The 20669-nt window shown below is 36.3% G+C and overlaps 1 protein-coding gene across 2 annotated transcripts in view; it reads left to right on the top strand.

Annotated features, from left to right (window-relative positions):
• The window catches only part of CHRM3 (cholinergic receptor muscarinic 3), a 248781-nt gene that overhangs the window by 36921 nt on the left and 191191 nt on the right, over positions 1–20669 (top strand). The window lies entirely within an intron of this gene.

Genomic DNA, 20669 nt, shown 5'->3' with positions numbered 1-20669 from the left:
CAAACAGTATTGAATAACCCTTTAAAATATATTCCTGCTCTGCAATAACAGATGAGCTGCCACCAAATGAAATAAATAAAAGATCTGGTGCAATCACACATAAAGCTTTGACAGTTTGATCTTTTATGTTATAGAAACTTACTCTTCCAGAAATCAGTGAATTTGTGCTTCAGGTTTGGTTGAGCTGAAGAGGTGCAGCTGAGGGAATGGCTTGGCCTGTAATATTGTGGTGATAGATAAGCTGTGAAGGAAACACCAAGCCTGAACTTCCAGTCTCAGGGTAATTTGTAGGGCTGGTGAATCAGGGGGTGAAGGCAGGGAAGAAGTATTTCTGTTTATATGAAGGAGCAGATGTTGTCTGCACTCCAGGTACAAAGGCTGCAAAATGTCATAGTCCAGCCTTTTCAGACAATATTTTCCTTGAGGTGCATTCTTCTGACATGGATGCAGGTACAGTTCCTTCTGTTAACACTGCTTCTTTAAAAAAAAGTGTCAAGTATGATTTCATTTCACATAAAGATAGTAGAATTCATTTGAAATCCCTCTTCTTAATGCTTTTCCACTAAAAGCTGTTTGACAAAACACAGGGTAGCCTATTCTGTTTGTAAATTTCATCACTTTTTGGTTGCTCAGCTTGATGCAGATTTCATTCATTAGGAGCTTGCAGCCTGGCTCTTCGAAGAAGAAGGATGCTCCTTTTGCAAAAACCTGACTCCCTGTCCAGGACACCATATGGCAGTGTCCTCCATGAGGGCTCATGCCATCAAGCCATATGAGCCACCAGGCTCTACATAACTTGAAGTTACAAACTCTCTAGTTAAAACATTTAGAGGATTTTAGTTATTTATCTGAAAAAAGTTTTGACGATACATGTGAGCGATACAGCTCTTTATTTGCAGAAGCTCCCTCATCTGCAGACAGGTACATACATGGCTTCCATGATGACATTAAACATCCATACTGTTGTTTTCAGAACACCTAGGAGCACAAGAGAAACCTCATCTCTGCTCTGCTCAGTTGAACGTGCTGCAATCCACACTTAGAATACTTTGGGTTCTTGCTGGCTGGACAAGTTTCTTGGTTACAGCTTGGCTTTGTGCATATGTGTTGATGCTGTTGGTTCCTATGTCCTATAAGCTGATCAGTCTGTTTCCAAAAAATGTCCTCCAGTGCTGAGGTTTGGTTTAACGCTTGTTGAACACAGCAGGTGGTGGGACTAGTTCACATGGAAACCAAGTATTGATACTGGGAAAAACTCTAGAGATTACTATAGTTGTAAATAATTGGGCAGTGGGAGCTACTACTCGTGGCCTTGAGCAGATCACTGTGAAAATGTTAGCTTTTGTCTTGTTAAATACTTGCTTACATTTTTTCATTTTCTTATTTTTAATTTTTTCTCTTGTTCTTTTCCTTGAGCAGTTGAATGGGGCAGTAATCTTGCAATCCTTTAAACTCTTTTTCTCAACTCTTTTGAGCATTCTAATTAATGCTCAAATTCTGATCTCATGGAGATTTTTTTCCAGAGTGAGCCTCCCATTATGGTTCAATGGAACAAAAATTTGCAAAGAATTTGTAATTGAGAAATAAAAATAAACAAATTTACAAGAAAACTTAGAAATTACTGAAATGTGCACTAATAGTTTCTTTCCTAGTGATCTGCTTTATCTGAAAGAATTTTTGAAGTATGATATTATTTTTGATTAGCAAAGTTGTAGTACTGCAATGTATTTTTAAATATTATTAAATATTAAATATTTTATAAATTTTTAAAGCCTCCTATGTAATTAGAAATGGTATACAACCAACCAAAACAAAGAATCAATCAGCAAATAAGGAGTAAGCAATGATGTGTACTAGAGATAGAAACTACTTTTTAGCACTGAGCTGGACACAAGGACTTAGCTGAGAAATTACAAGGTATCTAATGACAACTGCTGCTGATTTGAAGTTTCATTAGAAAACAATATTATTTTGCCATTTCTGGCAATGATGAACTGAAATGATTTGTGTAATGTGTCTGTAGCACTGCAAGCTATAATTCAAATATAAATTGTTACTACTGGCCCTCTCTGTGCTTTCTCTGTCAGTGGAAAACCAAACTGAAAGCAGAACGCTTTATACATTTATCAGATAATGTGTAAAAACTGTTGTGAATCTTACAAACATGGAAGAGTAGAATACTTTGGAGGACAAATTGGCTGTCTGTTATTGAACCTGTGTGTTTTAGGTCTGAGTGTGGGCTCCTAGCAGGGCACAGAGCTACCTGTGGTTGGGGTTGTCTCCTAAAGCACTGTGAAGAGTCTTACTTGCATGTATATGTATATGTATATGTATATGTATATGGTTTCTTTTCTTTAACTGCTTAGCTTATGGTTTTGTTTTTTCAGAAGAATTAAAAGAAAAAAGCTCATAACTTTTCCTTATTTCATTTAATCTCTTTGTTATCAGTGTTAAACATGTACTCACATCAATTTTTTTTTTCCTTGCACTGCGAGACTCTGGAATATGTGTCCATTTATGCAAATTGAGCATATTTCTCTGCATGTGTGCTACATTTTTGTCAAAGTAAATTCTTCCATCATTTTGCTTATTTCTGATCTATCTGTAGCAGTTTTGCAGTCATGTGTCTGATAGAGACAAGCTTCAGCTTTTATTTGTATCTTATCAAGTTCTTACATGGTTTAAAATTATATTATCTGTTCTGTAGTCTTGTTGCATAACATTCAAGATTCATTTCAAATTAATTTCCTCCAGGGCTCTTACTAATGTTGTTTTTTACCTTCTCCCTGTATAGTAACTTATTATGGAGACCCTCAGGTAAGAAGGGCCTGGTAGTGTTAGAAAAGAAAAGCAGGCAAACAGAGGCTAGTCCTGTGTAGGGAGAAAGAAAAAGTCACTGGGGAGCTGATAAAATTTCTAAGATGCATGGGCACAGAGACCGTGTTTTTTGCCATTGCTGTAGTTTCTTTTATTTCTAAATCACAATTACTTCAAAATCTTATCATTGGGAATTAGCCAGGTTTTATAGCATTGCCTTTTGCTGTTGTGCAAGGATATGGAGGTATTTAGTTTAGTTGATACCACACATGTTGGTGTTTGCATTATCATATGTTTAAGAAAACATTTAGTTGAAAAAATAAGTATACATTAAAATGAAACATAATTCAAATTCTTTAGAAGATTCTATTATTCAAAATACAAGTTTATCTTTGAATATATATCTGGTTTCCTAATAAATTTTCCTCTCATCTAGAGGCTTTGCGAATCACCCCTGTCAACATTAGGCTAGACAGTTCACCTAGATATTTTTATTTCTTATTGTTCCTAAGAAGTCACCTTTCCCATTTCTCCTCAGCTGATCATGTGAAGCAGTTTTCAGGAAGGTTGTCTGTGTGGGTGCAATCATCCCCAAAGTGCTGGGAGGAACTGGCTGCTGGCATCCTGCTTCTCACTGCCCTTGAGGCCATGGCTGCTGCCTTTCCTGCACTTATGGGTGGGATGCCTCAGGGCCAAGTGGCAAATGACTGCAAGTTTTAATGGAATTTGGCTGCCAGAATTTCGTAGGCCGCTTCTAAGATGTTAAGCAGTGATTGAATGTTGCTTGGGAAAGATTTTCTCTAAATGCTCATTTTTTATTGACCGAAGGAATGTGGGTTTCCATTGTGCTGGTTTTTGAAGTGAAGGAATCAGACTTGACTGGAAGCAATTTTTCTCCATTAAATAAATAATCATGTAATTCTGAAAGATGGTGCTGTTGATGCTGTGTTTTATATACCAGTCTTTTCAAAATTGTTTCTGTTGACATATCGGGTCAGTTCACATTGCTTTTTTTTTTTTTTTTATTAAATTATATCAAGTGCCCTGGTGTATTGTTTTTATATCTCATATTTCATGTAATATTAGGCTCAAGCATTTACCCTAAATATTTGACCTGATACAGTAACTTACATTCTAGACATTTTTTTTTTCTTTTATTTACATTAAAGGAAATTGCAGGTTGCTTGTAAGAAAACTCCTCTTCATTGCCATGACCTGTGTAAACAGGTCAAGCTGTCAGATAGGAGGTGGTGTCTGGGTCCCTAGTCTGACCTCCCAGCACCAGCAGACTCAGTCTGCCTTATTCAAGGCTGCAGTGGGATGAGGAGGGGCTGCAGAATAAGGTGTGTATCCGTCACATGGGCTGGTGGGGAGCAGGGTCCCTTCTCTTCATCCTTTCTAACAAGTCTGCTGCTGATTCAACATGATGAATAGGTGAATAAGTAAATATTAAAGCTGTCTAATGCCATATCTTCTCTTAATTAAAAAAACCTTCCCAGTGTGGAAGAAGTCAAATTTCAAAATTGCTACTGTAAAAAAGGTGTCAAATATAACATTCATCTGAAGCAAAATAATTAGAGTTAGATATTTTTTCCTTTTTTGTATGTGTTTTTTTTAATGTATGTTTTATTTGTTTATTTTTGTATTAATAATTTTTATAAATAATTTATAATATAAAAGTGGTGAAACAGGCAAAGAACTGAGTGGCTGGGTACTGCTTTGATAGTGCACTAAACTATTAGCCTGGTAATAAGGGTGGTCATGTTACATGTAGTAAACTCAGATTCAACACACTATTTTTGCCTAAGCAGACTTCAACAGGCACCTTCCCTCTCTGAAGAAAGTGCTCTGATAACCAGACTAGAAATAACTCAGAAATAAGGTTTGTTCTGCTGCTCTGTATACAAAATTAAACACTCAGGGGAGCAGGGATTGGAACCAGATGTCTCATTTCCCAAGAGACTAATCTTGCCACCAGGCTAGAGAGTTGCATTTTCTCATAACTCCTCCCTTCCTCCATTTACATACAGTTTATTCACAGGAGACAGTTCCAATTATCCTGGAGTATTAGGAATTTTCACACTGGCATATAATTTTCCAAAGGGTATAACTGTACCATGTCTAATGCAAATGCAGGAGAGAATGATTAGCCAAAAGATACTTGAGTAGGTCAAGCACCAAGAACCTGCATGGTTCTTCAAAGAAGAATATAAAAGTAAGAGTAAATATAAGAATAAGGATAGAGACAAAGCATTACTATTTTTAACTTGTTTTATCTGAAAAATTCTGTGTCCTTATGGTTGCCTCAAGGAACTGAGACCTTCAGTTCCAGTTTGAACTGAAATGAATGTAGGGAGAGAGCTGCATTAGGAGAAGTGCCTGCGAGTTCAGGGAAGTGATCCTTCCCCTCCCTTCCCAATGTGGCACTGGTGGGGCCACACCAGCAGTGCTGGGCTCAGGTCTGGGCTTCCCAGGATGAGGGAGATGTGGGCACAGTGAAGCAAGTCCAGCACAGGGACCTGGAGCATCTTCTCTGTGAGGAGAGGCTGAGAAGCTGGGACTTCAGCCTGGAGAGGAACAGGCTCAGGGGGAACTCATCCATGCCAAGGAATGCCTGGAGGGAGGGACTGAAGAGGAGGAAGACTTTTCCATGGTGCCCTGTGGCAGGCTGAGAGGTGATGAGCACAAGATAAACCACAGGACTTTCTGTGTGAACATCAAAGAAACATCTTAATACTCTGAGGATGAGCAAACACTGGTACAGTTGCCCAGAGAAGCTGTGGAGCTTCATCCTTGGAGGTATTTAAGATCCTACTGGCCGTGAACTTGGAGCACCTACCTTAGGTGACCTTGCTTGAGCAGCTGGGTTAGATTAGACAGTCCCTGGAACTTCTTCTGACCTCATTTTTTTGTTTGAAAATGTGTCTTCTTCTACTCACAAATACTCTTTGACGTTATAAACATCATATGCTTAAGTTGATTTTTCTCTCAGCTTAAAATATGAAACATGAATTTTAAAAAAAGGACAAATACCAAACCAAATCCATTTAAAAAAAGTGAAAACAAAAATGAAGTCTTCCCTTAAATTTGGAGGTGAAAGGACCCAATCAGGCTGACATCATTAGCATGATTGCATAAAGCACAAGAAACTTTTGGCATTAAATAAATTCTGAGAAGTTGCTTTTGATATCAGGGATTATCAGACAAGAATCTTTCCTTTGAATCTGAAAACCATATCAATGATTTTTTTAATACATTGTTGTGCTTATTTAGACAAAACAATTATTGAAAAAATAAAAAGGAAGCTCTTTGTGCAAAAAGGTGGAAAAAGTGTGAAAGCAGCAGGTGCATTTCAGTATTAACCTGGTTACTTTGGACTCCCAGATTACTGGGGTAGTGAGGAGCAGCACATGCAGATCTCCCAGCACACAGTCACTGGCAATTTCAGCATGTAATTTCAAGTGGAAAAGCTGTATTCAGGCTGTATTCCTGAATACACTTATTTCTATGATGTTTGGATGACATTAAAGCTGCAATTGTAAACAAGTTTTCAACGGAGAAAAATGTAATTTTTTTCCATTATTATATTTAAGGAAATAGAAGATTTCAATTGATTCTCCTAAGAAACAGCAGAGCAATGTGCAAGTCAGGAAGATAATCTTCCAAATTCCTTTTATTTTCAAAGTCTCCTCCTCCTGTTTTTATTAAAATAAATCTTTTGCAGTATATATCCATCATCATACATAGCTTGAAGAGAGTTGGTTAATAATTGATTAGGGTAGACAGTGCTAGTAAGTTTATTGACTCAGTTTTTTACTACCTAATGAGATAGCACATTCTGAAGATAAGAATGGCAAGTTATGTCACTTCAAAATTTTTTATGACATTTAATATCAATTGTGAAAAGAAAATATTTCTACCTTCCAATAGATTTTCTTTTTCTTCTTTTTACCTCCTTTCAATGAATCTGTTCCTTTATTTATCTTGACTGGTGGAAAACATTTGTGTCATTTTAATAGCTATCAACAAGCAGACTGGTACAGCATAGTTGCTTTTAACTTATATGTGGTACTTTTACTTCAGTCCTTTTGGTGATTTTTCTCTTAATTTTATTAACGATAAGCCTTAGGAAAAGTTGATTTTTTTTTTTTTTTAAATGAACTGTGTAAGGAGAAAAAAAAATGCATTATTTATTTAGTTACAAGAAGTTTAGAAGCAGGCAGAAGATGTGCATGCCTGTTTGGGGAAGAAAGGGAGCACAGGTGTTAAACTGAAGAAAATAGAAAATTTCACCAATTAACTTTAGAGTGCTTCTTAGGCTACATGGAATCTAGGCACTGAGGGACTCCTAATCTTTTAAGTAACCAAGTAAGCAAGTTTGATTGGCAAAACAATTTTCCCCCAATCTTATTTTAAAATTACATTATAAGACTAACAATTTTAAAAAAATGGAACATTCTAGAGCTGGAATCTGGGAGATAATTAATTTACATTGCTTCAATACCCATTTTAATTTTACTTCGTATCAATAGATGATAGTGAGCAGCAGCTGAACAAACTGCATATCCAAAGAGGAGAGATTTCCTATACTTATTATCTGTTAGCTGCAAATTATATTAAAATGAACAAAATCAGGAAAATAGCAGCATTTGAATTACTGAAGTTTTTCTTTGTAGATTAAGAGAATTGAAAGTGATGGCCTTGCTTGACATGAGTTTGATGAGTCATTTCAGATAATTTCATTTCAGTGGTCAAAAATAGTTTAAGACAACTCCTTGTTTTCCTTAAGAAGTATTTTTTTTCTTTTGTTGTTGGTTTTCCTGTCTTCATGCTCTTTTGAGAGCTGTTGAATTATTTCCACTGAAATAGTTCATGGATAAATGTTCCAGTTCAACTTTGCTGAAAGGTATAGATGAAAAAGTGAAAATTAGTACCAGCCTCACCTAACTCAAGACACATTCTTCTCTGACCACAAAAGTTTCTTATAGTTCAACATGTTTGATGAGGGTTTCTTGAGATTCAATTCAGCTTCCTTGAACTGCATTTTCCACAAGAGAATGTAGCTTGAACTTTAATTTTCAACGGCATCTGCTTGTGAACGTAATTTTCAGTTAGTTTAACAAATGGAAATGAAAAAAAAAATCATCTGGAATATTGAGGAATATTTATTATTTCAATAAAAGAATTCAGATTATTTAAGTATTCTGAAGGTTGTTATTAGAGTTTTAATTTTTTTTTCAACTTGTAGAATGTTGCCACATTATAAACAGGAATAGTAACAATCTATTCTGCAGCCATTGGTAATTTTACAATGAAAGCCTGGCCAATTTCCTTTCTTTTTCTTTTCCTAGTAAACTGCTTTTAATAGATTTCTTAACTGTATTTAATGTCCCCTAAGCAATTGGTAATACCTTAATTCCTCTTTGAGTTGTTCACGTTCATGTTTTGTTGTCACTGAGGGGAAGAAGCTGTGCTAGAAGTATCCATTGTTAGTAAATCTCGATTTTCATTTTTCCTGAAAAATACAGAAAATTAGTGTCTGCAGCTCGTTGATCTTGCCAAAGGAAGGATTAGAGGAGTTGCTTAACAGCTCCTTTTCCCAGATGTTCCATTTCAAACCTCTGCTGCTGTTTATCCCTCAGCAAGGCTGCCTGGAACATGGGTTAGGTGATTCTGGAAGTGATCACTGCATGGATGGGGCTCATTGCTTATCTGAAATCAGTGAAGCCAAACCCTTGACTTTTCTGGAACAGGGGGCTTGTGGAGTTTCTGCACAATGCTGGGTGCAACCTGACGCTGAAATGCTTTGCCTTACTTTTTCTCCCTGAAGTTACTTTCACTCTCTCCTCCAGCATTGTCTATGAGCATAGAGATAATTTTTTAAGGAACTAATTTCATTAGTTTTAGTAGGATAACTTAAATATGTAAAGCTAGACATAGTTGAATAGTTTATTGAATCAGGGACTAGATTTTTCATAATCTTCTCTTTATTTTTAATCTCAATGAGTGGGTCAGTCTCAGAAACCAGATGTCTTACTTTCAGGGCTCTGCACTTTGTCAATTGTGATCAGCCCATTTTTATTTTTTTTTTTTAACATTTATTTTCTTCCAGTCCAGAAAAAAAAAGAGATTCTTTCTTTGTTAACAGCCCTTTAAAAGAAGGTATAAATAATAAACCTATGGAATTAACTATAGCTATATCTCAGCAGCTCAAATTTGGGAAGTTGCAAAGTAACTTTTAAATTATTTTAGCGATAAGGACAATTAACTTTGGGCTCTCTTACAGGTATCTCTGCCATAGTAGGGTTAAGTTACAATAAATGAGCAAGGTATTCAACATTGACCTGTATTTTGTGCATGCCAGGCCTTCTGGAATTACTGCAAGGTTACATCAAAGTTACATCTGAGTAGTGTGTTGTATAAAGTATTGAAGAAATGCTTCTCAAATTGGGAGAGTGAAAGATTCTTAATGTCCATGTTTCCTTGACCTGAGAGATGTCTAAATTGTAATTACAGTTAAATGTCCTAAAAATGACATTATTTCCAATTCTATGGAAGTCTTGGCTTTTTTCATAGTTTTCCAGAAATTTTTAGAAGCTTTTCTATTACCTTGTTAGCATTTTGAGAAGATACAAGTGCATTCTGGTATAAAGTGTGTTTTTCTTTCACTTGTTGTAACATGCAGCCTATACAGTGTTATTATTCAGAATCCAATGAGTCATTTGAAAATATTCTTAATATTTTCAGTTTTCTGTTTCAGCAAGGTTTGTTAGTATCTCTTAAGAGTGAAGGTATTCCTGACTTTTAAATTAGATTACATTAAGGCTGCCACAGTAAGTTGGCCTGTATTGCATAGCCACAGTATTTGTATTTAGAAAAGGAAACATTCACTTCCTTTAATATGAGAACAAAAGGTGATTAATCTAAAGTGTTACAGTAGCCACTGGTCCACTTCTAGTCTTTAATGGGTTTATTATCTCAATATTATTGGGAGGTCAAAAATCCTGACTGTCTCTGCAGCACGGATATAAAAATGAGTAATTGATTTTAATCAAAGATAGGTACTTAAAACCAATTTGAAGAGATGAATTGTTTTAAAATCAAAAACAATATCATCGAGAATTATAATTTTATAACATCTAAATTTTTTCTTATTTAGTTCTTAAGCAAGTGGTAAAATCCTGGCTCATAATGTCTTAAATTGACTGAGCAAGTTGGAAAATCAAGAACAAAGAAATGAATGCCTAGTAGGACTAATTGCAGGATATCTTCTGAATTCAATTTTTTAAAGCAATTCAGTGAAAGTTGTATTGCTTTTTTATATTGTATTAGTTTCTTAACTGAGATTCCGTGTTGTACCAGATCTTAATGAAAACAAATTTATGGTGGCAATAAACTTAACCAAGTCTATAATTTCTAAATATAAATTTTATGAAATTGTTTCAAAAACTCATATTGACTAACCATTACTTATGTTAAGTTCCACTACTGCTTTTGATGAATTAACCCTGTTTCTGTTGTCTGACGAAATCATAATACCTGTAGGGTTTTTTTAGTTTGCAAATTAATCTTGCTAAATATTGTAACATGGCTTTCTTTCAGTCTTCTGTAGGTGTTGCTGAATTCCAAGTGGCAGTTCAAGGGATAGAGTACTTCTTAGCCATATCTTAAATATTTAAATTATTTATATTGACATTTACATTTACATTTGCATTTATTTTAAATAGTAATTTGAATTTGCCAATGAAAAGTACTATAGCTGCTGCTTAGCATTCTACTTACATATTATCATACTAGCAAATGCATGTTAAATAATTATTGCATAGCTTTGAACTGTATATTGGTAACTTACACCATTAGTCTATTACTGCTTGTTAAAATACTAATATTTTATTAAAGTTGTTTTCCTTTCTTCTGCTTTGTATAGAATCCTTGGTCATGACAGTCTCAATAGTCACAGGTTTTTCAGTATTTATTTACAATATGTATATTCATATACAGGGGTATGTATATGAACTTCCAGAAGAAGTAGCCCATCACTGGAAAGATTTTTTTTTAGATTATAAATAAACAATTTGAATAAATTTAATCGTTTTTAGTAGAACTAGTTTTATTCTTAAAATTGGACTGAACAATTCTTATACATGTGCTTGAAGGCAAGATGATCATAATGATCATTTTAATGTATTCTTTTTATAGCATTCTAAAGATTTTTAGGAAAAAGTCATAACAGATATTTTTCCCAGTATATTTCATTAAATCATAAATACACCAAATTATTGTTATCTATTTCCTCCTTAACTAGTCAAAGTTAAGTTTAAATTTTGTGGAAGAATTGAAAAATCTATTTTTTGTGCAACATGGATTCTTGCATGGCATTTCTATTAAAAAGAGATGTGGTTTTACACATATGATCAGATGGTCACATGCCTTTTTGAAAGTGTGTTCTGAGAAATAAGCGTGCTGTGTAATGTAACCTTTCCTGTGCTATTTCTGTGAAGCACTTCAGAGTGTTTCTTGAGCTTAAAATATTCAATTCCATGTGCTGGCCTTTATCTATCTTTCCAGGGTTTTTGATGTCTGTGTATCAATGTATCTTTCCATGCATTTCTTCATTTTTCCTTCTTCAGATTTGAATATAGTTCTTTCCAAATCTCCAATTCATGCCATTCTATGCCCTCTCATTTCAGTATGGATTTCTGCTTGATTCTTTTCAGTAGATTTGTTTCAAGGAATTGTGACTAATCAATAAATGAAATTAAATTGCTTTCATAAAACTCTTTTCCCTTTCTGAATGCCTGTCCTCAGCTCACAAGATGTTCTAAACCAGATACTCTTGCTTATGTATGAGCTATACAGTTCTTATTTTTATTTGGAATTCTAATAACTTTGTCATTGTCCTTTTGTTGCCATTTGGAAGTTTTGCTGACAGAGTATATTCATGTACTGAATCTCCTGTCTTTAAAATCTATTTTAATGTCTATTTTAAGGTAGAATTAAAATAATTTTGGCATATTTAGTCAATTTTTTTCTTGAATTTCTATAGTAAAGCATAATTTAGAATAATTGCCCTTTTCTGCCTCAGTTGGTTTGTGTCAGAGATACTGCAGGTCAAGGCTGAAGTACATAAAAGATTGCTCAGCACATCACCACCATTTGTCTTACCACATTAAACTTGTCTTAATATATTTCTTGAGAACATTTAAAATGAAGAAGAAACATTAGGTTAAACTCTTCATGAGGAGAAATACAGTCACAAATCATCCTCTTTTTTTGCTATCATATAAATCCCCAGAACCATGAAAAACATCATAATAATTAACCTTTTCTTGGTTCCTACGCTTTCCCCTTAAACTATAATATTAAACTTAGCAGCTCATTTTGTTCCTTACATGGCCTGGTAATGACTATGCTGTTTCACATTGCTCATCTTATTTTGGACTTAAGTATAAAATAAAGATACCTTCTTATAACATGACATGAAGAACTTAACATTAATTAAGAAATCTGCTTTGGAATGCAGTAGTCTTGTTTGGATGCCATCATCTTGGGTAAATGTGAAATGATTAGTCTGTACTGGCAATTCATTTAGTTTTACAGTTTTATTATGCACTTCCATGTAATGAACCAGTTAAGCATGGCTTGTGTTATCTGAACTCACAAAGAAAACAGATCAATCTTCTTATTTGTTGGTGACTAATCCTAATGCTTTCATACTGTTAGACTGTAGTTACTATTTTCTAATGATGTAAAGTATGATTATAGGTACCAGAAAATGCTGAAGACAGCTGCAGTTGTTAATGCTGAAGACATCAAAGTCTTGGTAACATTCATATAACAGAGGCTAGTACTTAGTAATTTACAAAGAGAGAAAATAAAGAGCTGAGGGGTAAATGGTGTTTTCCAGATCCTCTCTGTAGGAGACACTGATTCCCACTCCCACATATGAGCTGATTACTAAAGGAGGAAGCATTATAAACAGTGTGACAGAGTAAATTGCATCACTTGTCTTCCCAGTTAAAATACACAGGAAGGAAGTGACACCTGTGCAGAGGACACGCTTTTAATAGCTCCTCTGTTTTATCTCAGATGGCAGCATCTAGTCAAGGGCTTTATTCCTGCATGTATTTAGCTTTTGAGCCCTGCTTTTATCAGCCCCCTGACTTACCCCTCTCACTCAGAGGGGCGAGAGTCCTTGAATTTTCATGCCATTCTCTCTTCTGTTTGAAGTGTGCATTTGGGATTTTTCTGGAGAAATAGGTTGGATTTCTTTCCCTAGTAAATTCCATAAGCTATGCCCATGTAATTCAGAAATTCCAGCAGCTCTCAAGTAAAAGGCTATTTGATTTTCTTTTGTGGTATAAGCAACTAAAGATTTTTGTTACCTTTAGGTCCCAAATTATCCTTTTGTTACACTGAATAGGTGTATTTATATGACTAATAAAAATTAAATGTGGATTTTCTCCACAATGAAATATACTCCGTGACAAATATATTTCTCTGACAAAGGTCCTGCAACATCAAAAGAATGATCTAAATGGATGACTGTAGGTGGTCATTATGAGAGTGTTACTCAAGAAAAGAAATGTTAAATGGCTGTCTGGTAGTAAACTTTATGTTCTGGTTATATTTTTCTCTTACCACTAAATGAGGTATTTGAAACAGTCCACACTGTGGCTGGCAACCTTAGCCTTTCATTCACAAAACTTTAAACTGTTTATTTCCTTCCTGATTTTGCTTTTAATTTGAAGGAAAAATATTCCTATTGGTAGTTAAGCTGTCATTGTTATTTTAACTTACCGTGTCTAAGAACAGGTAACTTGTGACTAAATAACTCTTCTCCTTTATTTGTAATATGAGGGCTTTGTGGTCATTCATGTAAGCATGAGGAATATGTTATGATAGAGTGGATCAGAAAACAAACCACAGATGTGGATTGTACTTTAAATGTGTGTTGGTTATCCCAACATTAAGCTGTGAAGAAGCTGGACCTGTTGTGTGCCATGTGATTGACCCTTTCCCTCTCTCCCATCCACAACCAAGCCCTTGTCTCTTTAAGAAAGCCACTGATATTTCAGAAGAGCTTTTATAAAGCTACTGTGAATAACTGTTTTTTTGGTTACAAAAAAAGCAACAGAAAAGGAAGGATGTGTTAAGAAAACTACCGCAGATTAAGTAATTGTCATCTTTTTATAAAATAATTCTGTAGCTTGGGCTTGGTTCCTTCCTCTGCCTGAAAGGTATTTCCTCCCTGGGACAGTGAAGTGACTGCAAGGCTATAGGAGTTTTAGATGTTTTTAAAGGCTGATTACAGATGGCACTCCTCTTAATTTCCACAGGTCATACTGTTTCCTTTTTTTGCACTTTTTTGCAAAGGTGGGAGGAGGGGAAAAAAGAGGTTTTCTGGATATACAAGTGGGAGGAGCAGTTCCAGGCATGTTTGGGCAGGTGTGTCTTGTCTCCTGTGATGGTGAGAGCCAGTTCTTATCCCTCTTTCCTGGTGTCAGCACAAGTGTTGGAGCAGAGGTGTTTAGGGGCTTGGCAGGCAGCCCCTCTCTGGTTCCTTCCACCGTATGACCACAGTGCATGGTCACATCGTGTGACACCCTGTCACCCCCCTCCCTGTTCTTTGGAATTATATTTTCCCATTCAGAGAGCTTCTTAGTTGTAATTCTGGCTGCTGATTTTTGGTTCCTGACAAGCCCCAGTATTGACAGGGCTGGCAGCATGCCTGTTCCCTGTCCAGTGTGCACACCTGCAGGTGATCTCTGTGTCCTGGGGATCAGCCCTGCCCCTGCCTGGAGAAAGGCAGTGCTTTTCACAAGAGTTACACACAGTCTGCTCTGACGGTGTTCAGAGGCAGGACTGCATTCCGAAGTTTATGTGTTTTAAAGACATTAACTGGATGTCTCAATCTTAACAAAAACTGCTCATTGCAGGGCTATGGTTTGGCAACAATCAACCCATGAGTGCAACACTGCAGCTCCCCTGTGCTCTGGTGAGGTAGGGACACTACAGGGTTGCTAAATATTGTGGGATTTGGAGCACCTAAGAGTCCATTGTTATTTATAGGGATTTGCTGAAAACCACATAGATTAATTCATCTTGCCTTGAAAGTTGAGAAAACTATTCCTTGATGGACACATACTCTGAATTGTCTTTGTTATTATTATTAGTAGTAGTAATATAAGTAGTATTGTTGTTATTATTATATTTAAAGTAAATTATTACACAATTTCAGTTCAGGTCTGCAGTTTTTGAATTGTTGTAATAATGTCACTGCAATAGATAATGCCTAGGAAAAAATGGCCCAAATGATTAAAGGCAATTGATTGTCAGAAACTTAAGGAGAAGAGATAGAGGAAAAGAAAGAAAAAATGCTGTTTAGACTACAATAACATAAATTTGGACTGCAGTGTGTGGATACATTCCTTTAGACATCTGGGACAGACACAATTTTTAATTCTGAGATACTGCAGCCAAAAATGGGAACGATTCCTTTTTCTTCGCCTAGAAAATCGGAAATCCAAACTTTTTGCCATCTTGGTCAAGTTGTTTTCTTTTACTTACTTCAGGCTGTATTTTTAACATACAAATGATGCCAGAATTAATAGAATAATTATCTTTAATGCCAGAACGAATTATGTCATCATTAAGAATTAGCAGCAGCAAGAGATGTGTGTGATAATCAGCATGGATTTAAATGTGTGCATCTGTGCCATTCTGTACAGGTGAATGTGAAATCAGATGCAGATATGATAATGCACCTAACCACTTTTGGCTGTTATTAGGCTGTACGGACATGTCACAAGTATTATGTTATTAGTAGAAACTGTGAGTTTAAGTCCTGGATGTAGACAAATTAATAATTTGTGGTTTCTTACTCTGTGCATGTCGCATATGAAGAGGCTGGGCTTGAAGTTATGCTTCACCTACAATCTTTGTTAACATTCTACTTGTCAAGGGACTTATTTCAGAAAATGTTTTCTTAGATGTTCTTCCAAAGCAAGCATTCTTTGTTTTCTTTGAAAATACAGATGGATCAAGAGGCCATAGATGCATGGTGCTTTTTTGCATTTTCCCTTAAAAGACAGAAATTTTAACCACCCATAGAAATAAACACTAAGTATTAAAAGCCACTGCAGATCTTATTTAGAGACTTAGCAGCTACTGTAAGCATCGTTTCTGCCTTCCTTCTTAGTTTTCTTCTTCTCAAATGTGTGATGTTTCCTTTTGCAGGAAGAGGGATAATGGCTATTTCATTTCACCCTAGGACCATCCAATATTAGCTTATCCCTTTGAACTGCTTTCCACGTTATTGTGTCCCAACAAACTTCTCACTTTGGAAAGGTTTTTATTTCTTTTGGTGCCTTCCCCTCCTCCTCTTCCATCCCCCCCTCCCCTGCCCCACTTCCCCTAAGAAATAACCCACCACCAGATCAAGGGATGCCCAGACTCATGCCTGGCTCTGCTTTCTGTGCTTTAGCATTGCTGTTGGGGCTCATACTTCAGGGGAGAAGATGGGGAGCATGTATACCCACTGTTAAACTTCTGGCAGCTGTGGCAGTCTGTCCACCTGGTGACCAAGGAGACTGGAGTTTGTACAGTGAAACTTACCTTGGAGAAAATGTCAGCATGGAAACATTCTTGCTAAATATCCATGCCAAAAAATTCATAGTTCTGGTTAGAAAGACTTGGACTCCCACATAATTCTGTCTTAGAGTACTGTGGAAAGGTGTGGCACAGGACTAAAAGGGATTGGTTTACCTTCTGTGTCCCTCCTGTGATAGCACTCAGTATCTTAGCACATCAATCCAGCAGAATGTCATTTGCAAGGTGGGGCATATATGTGTGTGAGTAAAGATAAGACTGTTGTGTGATGCACTCTGCAAAACATATGATGTAGGTTCAGACTAAGTTATGTAATTTATTTAGATGATATTTGGTGCTGACTAGATTTCTGATACTTTTTTGTACAAGTTATTTTTATCATTTAATTTTAAAAATTAAGAGAAAAAGTAATCTCTGAACAAGATGATTTCCAAATTCAGTTTGGTACTTCTGCTTCAAATTCTTAGTTAAGACTCTCTCTGGTTTTTGTTTTAGTGTGTTGCCTTTCTTCTTTATGTAAAGAGTGGGTTGCAATTTGCTAGCACACCTCTGTGGACTGTGTAACTGTGAGCAGTTTGAAAGAAAATTGGTGAGAAGTGGTGCCATGAGCTGAATTAGGATCAGTGACTGTCCCATCTCCATGTGGAGAAGCAGCTCTCTGCTCCCCAGTCAGTGCCATGAAGTGTCTGTCCCTCAGGGACATGGCCTGAAATCAGCTCCCTAGTACTCTGCTGGGAGCTGGGGAAGTGGCAGGAGCTGATGGCCTGGCAGCATTTCCTGCAAGAGTTCAAACCCTTCTGTTCCAGTATGCATAAAATGTGGTTGCCAGCCCTCTCCCGTGGAGCACAAATGTGTAAACAGTTATCCTGAAAATAGTATTCTGCCTCTGCATAGTAGGGCTCTTTCAGCTTGCCTTAACAAACTTCTTTCCACCACTTTTTTGCTTCTCTGTGTTGCTGTTCACAGTGATGTGTCTGCTCAAATCTACTTATTTTATGTGTAATGCTTCACTAATTCAGTTTCCTAGTGAAATTTCTTTCCCAATAAAACTTCAAAACACATTTCTTCTATACCTTTCATGTTAATACTTCTTCCTGGTTTTAATCTACTATTTAACTTTCTAATTTTATTATTTAGAACTTCAGATCATGTTGAAGTGCAATTTCTTAGAAGCTCAGTGTGTAGATAAGCACATTGTATAAAGTTGGTAAGAATTTTTTTGAAAGCAAACAAAAAAATCATCTTGAAATTGGAAATTGACTGAAGCTAAATATATTGTTTTAAATATCTGAGTTGAGAGACCTTGGCCAGTTCAAGGGCAGGAGTCTGAAAAGAACCTGACAGTATCAGGAGCTGTGGCTTTCTTCAGAATGAAGAGTTTTTGGGAAAAAGGAAAAAAAAAAAGGAAAAATACATAATTTTATTATTTAATAATGATTAATAAAAAAAAGAGAGAGAGAGAAAAGGGCACCATTTCTAGATCCTTTCTCTAGGTTCTCCAGAAATACCATAAAACTGATGAGAAATCCACTCACAGATCTGATTTTCTGGACCTGGGTCCTTCACAACAGATAGCTCAAGTAACTTGAAAAGTCTGATTTTGTATATGCAAAGCAACTTGTGGATAAAACAGAAGAGAGAAGTGAACACTGGTAAATACAGATTAGTACTTGGCTTTGAGCCCATACTCCTGAAAGTACCATTTGCCTGATCCCTCTGGGATCAATTGTTAATATTGTCCTAAAGTAGTGGCAAAGTATCAATTTAGTCCTAGAATTCTTCAAACCACAGGAAAGTCTCCAGAAGGGATTACAGCTGGCTGAATTTCATTCTTACAGTTTCTGTATGTCAGAATAGATTGGTGTTCTTCACAAATGAGTTCCTTGGTTCAGGAATGTGCCAGCAAAGGGCATTTTGCCTATGTATGTATTCAATCTGGATATCTGCTGTCTTGATTGTCTCTTAAACATCAGGACTGAGGAAAAGGGTAATTTACAATACCTGCTTAGAACATAGCTATAGGAAGTGGTACTTGAGTTTCCCAGAGGCAGGGAGTAGAACTACTGCTGTTACGGTCCTGCGTGCGAGATGATTTTCCAGCAGCGCTCCTGGTACATCCAGGTGCACTGTGTTCTGCCAAGTGAAAATAATTGAGCTAACTTGGAAGAAGCAGTGCCTTGTCAGATGTGAGTTCTGCTCAGGTTAAATGCTGCTTCTCAGCAGTGCTAATTGGAGAGTTGTGCTAATATTAACTGGACTGCCTTTCTTCACATCAGTGACCTTGCACTTTTCATTCAACTCAGTTTCCGTGAGTTTCGACCTTTGGATGTCCACACAGTTCAGGATATTTTCTGGTTACTATTCTGTGAGAAAAACATTAAGCATTTGGTTCTCTGAATTTTTTATGTCATTAAGAGCATGCGCGTATGCATGGCTGGATTTTTTGAAAGATGCAACAGTATTGCATGTGTGAAAATAAACAAACACCCCCCCCCCCCCTTTTTAGTAATTATACCTTTGCAGGTTTTCTTGTTTTGTATTTCTTTCTATCTTCTTCAAATCCTGATGTTAAATTTGTCTTTTTGACCAGAGTGAGGAACAGCTGAAGGGCTGTGAGTCTAATGAGATTTCTACATCTGGCAGAAATAACGAGAGTCAATTTTGTAGTTTTACATACTATAACTTCTAGAAAATGCTATGCTATATATTTGACTGTATAAAACTACAATATTTTGGTGCTATATGTAATTTTTAATATGTTTTGTTAATTCTGGATTTATAATCTAGAACCTCAGCCAAGACCAAAGGCTTAAACTGTCCTCCTCAAGAAGATCCGCAACACAGTTATACAAAAACATAACTTATATTTTATGTGGCATTGTGCCAACTTCCTTAGAAAAATAGACTAAAAAATTGGTTAGTTTTTTTTTTTTCCTTTTCAATTCTGTATTTATTTTCATGGTTCAGTAACTTGCTATAGCTGTAAGTGTTGCAAAATCAATTGTTTCAAGGTTCTTGTTTGTGGTTTAGGTTCAATCAGATTTGCCTTGTAGCCATAACTTCAGAGGAGCTAACTCATTTTTCTGTTCTCAAAATTTACATTTAGTTTTAGCCCTTAATGTTAAGAAAATTCACTAGACAGTTCCAGCTAGCAGGGTTTGATGTGGTGCATTTGATAATCTACCTGATAATCTGATGTTAAAGTAGTGAAAAAAATCCCTTCTTAACTAAGCCATATGTTAATGACATCCTACCTTAACTAAGCCATGTGTTAAAGTGGCATCCTGCTCATGGTAATCAGCAGCATATCCCCCACAAATGGTCTGTGGCTGAGATAGTGTAGGTTGTCTAAAAACCACTTGTCAGCATGGGGAATTAGGATTAGGTCCCATGATGATCTTCATGTGTTGTTAAATTGCAGGGTCAGAGAAGTCTTTTTTCTCGGAATTTACTTCTGTCATGGTCCAAAGGTGTTCCATCAACAGGCTCCTTGGAGGAGCAGAGGGAATCTGCTGATCTTTTGTATTACAGCATTGCAGTGGGCAAAGGACACCTTCTGAATGTGGTGCAAAACCATAGGTTAGGTAAACTTTACTAGCAAAAAAGATACCTGAGGTTGTCTTTGCACTTTGAGGAGTGAGAGAGAGCCATATATTTTGACTTGGAAGCATCAAGAAGTAAAAGAGAGACTTAAAACAAGATAATTATTTTCCTAAAAGTAGTAGAGAGGTGTGAACACACCTGTGCTCATAGGAAAGAATTCTTCATCCTATAGGTTGTCTGGGAGAATCAATGATAACTCAGCTGTACTACATATGCAGGGGAGACCAAACACAGTACTTGGGGTTCATCCCCTGGGAAGGTACATGGTGAACAGCTTAAGCCAAAGCATAAAAGGGTGGTAGATCACAATTCTTTCTTTCCAAATGCTGTGTTATTGGCACACTAATTTATGGCATGTAGCATTATCTAATGGTTCTGCTCATAAATGCAAGTCTTTATTGCAGTTTCAGTAGCTTCATCATTTTAGACACAAGTTTCTGCCTCTCTTTGATGCAGCCAGATAATCTGAATTATATCATTAGCAAGAGAAAAGGTTTTCATGCCAAAACCTCTTGCTGAGCTGCATCTCTTATATCACCCTTCTACTTTACTGCTGTTCTGTGTGACACTTCTGTATATATTTCTGCTGAATCTCACTGACTTGTTACCTTTGCAATGGCTTGCCATTCAATTAAGAT

The sequence above is a fragment of the Oenanthe melanoleuca genome, chromosome 3 (assembly GCF_029582105.1).
Source record: "Oenanthe melanoleuca isolate GR-GAL-2019-014 chromosome 3, OMel1.0, whole genome shotgun sequence".
NCBI lineage: Eukaryota > Metazoa > Chordata > Aves > Passeriformes > Muscicapidae > Oenanthe > Oenanthe melanoleuca.
Note: the sequence above shows the minus strand (reverse complement) of the source record. Positions and strands in the feature narration are given on the sequence as shown.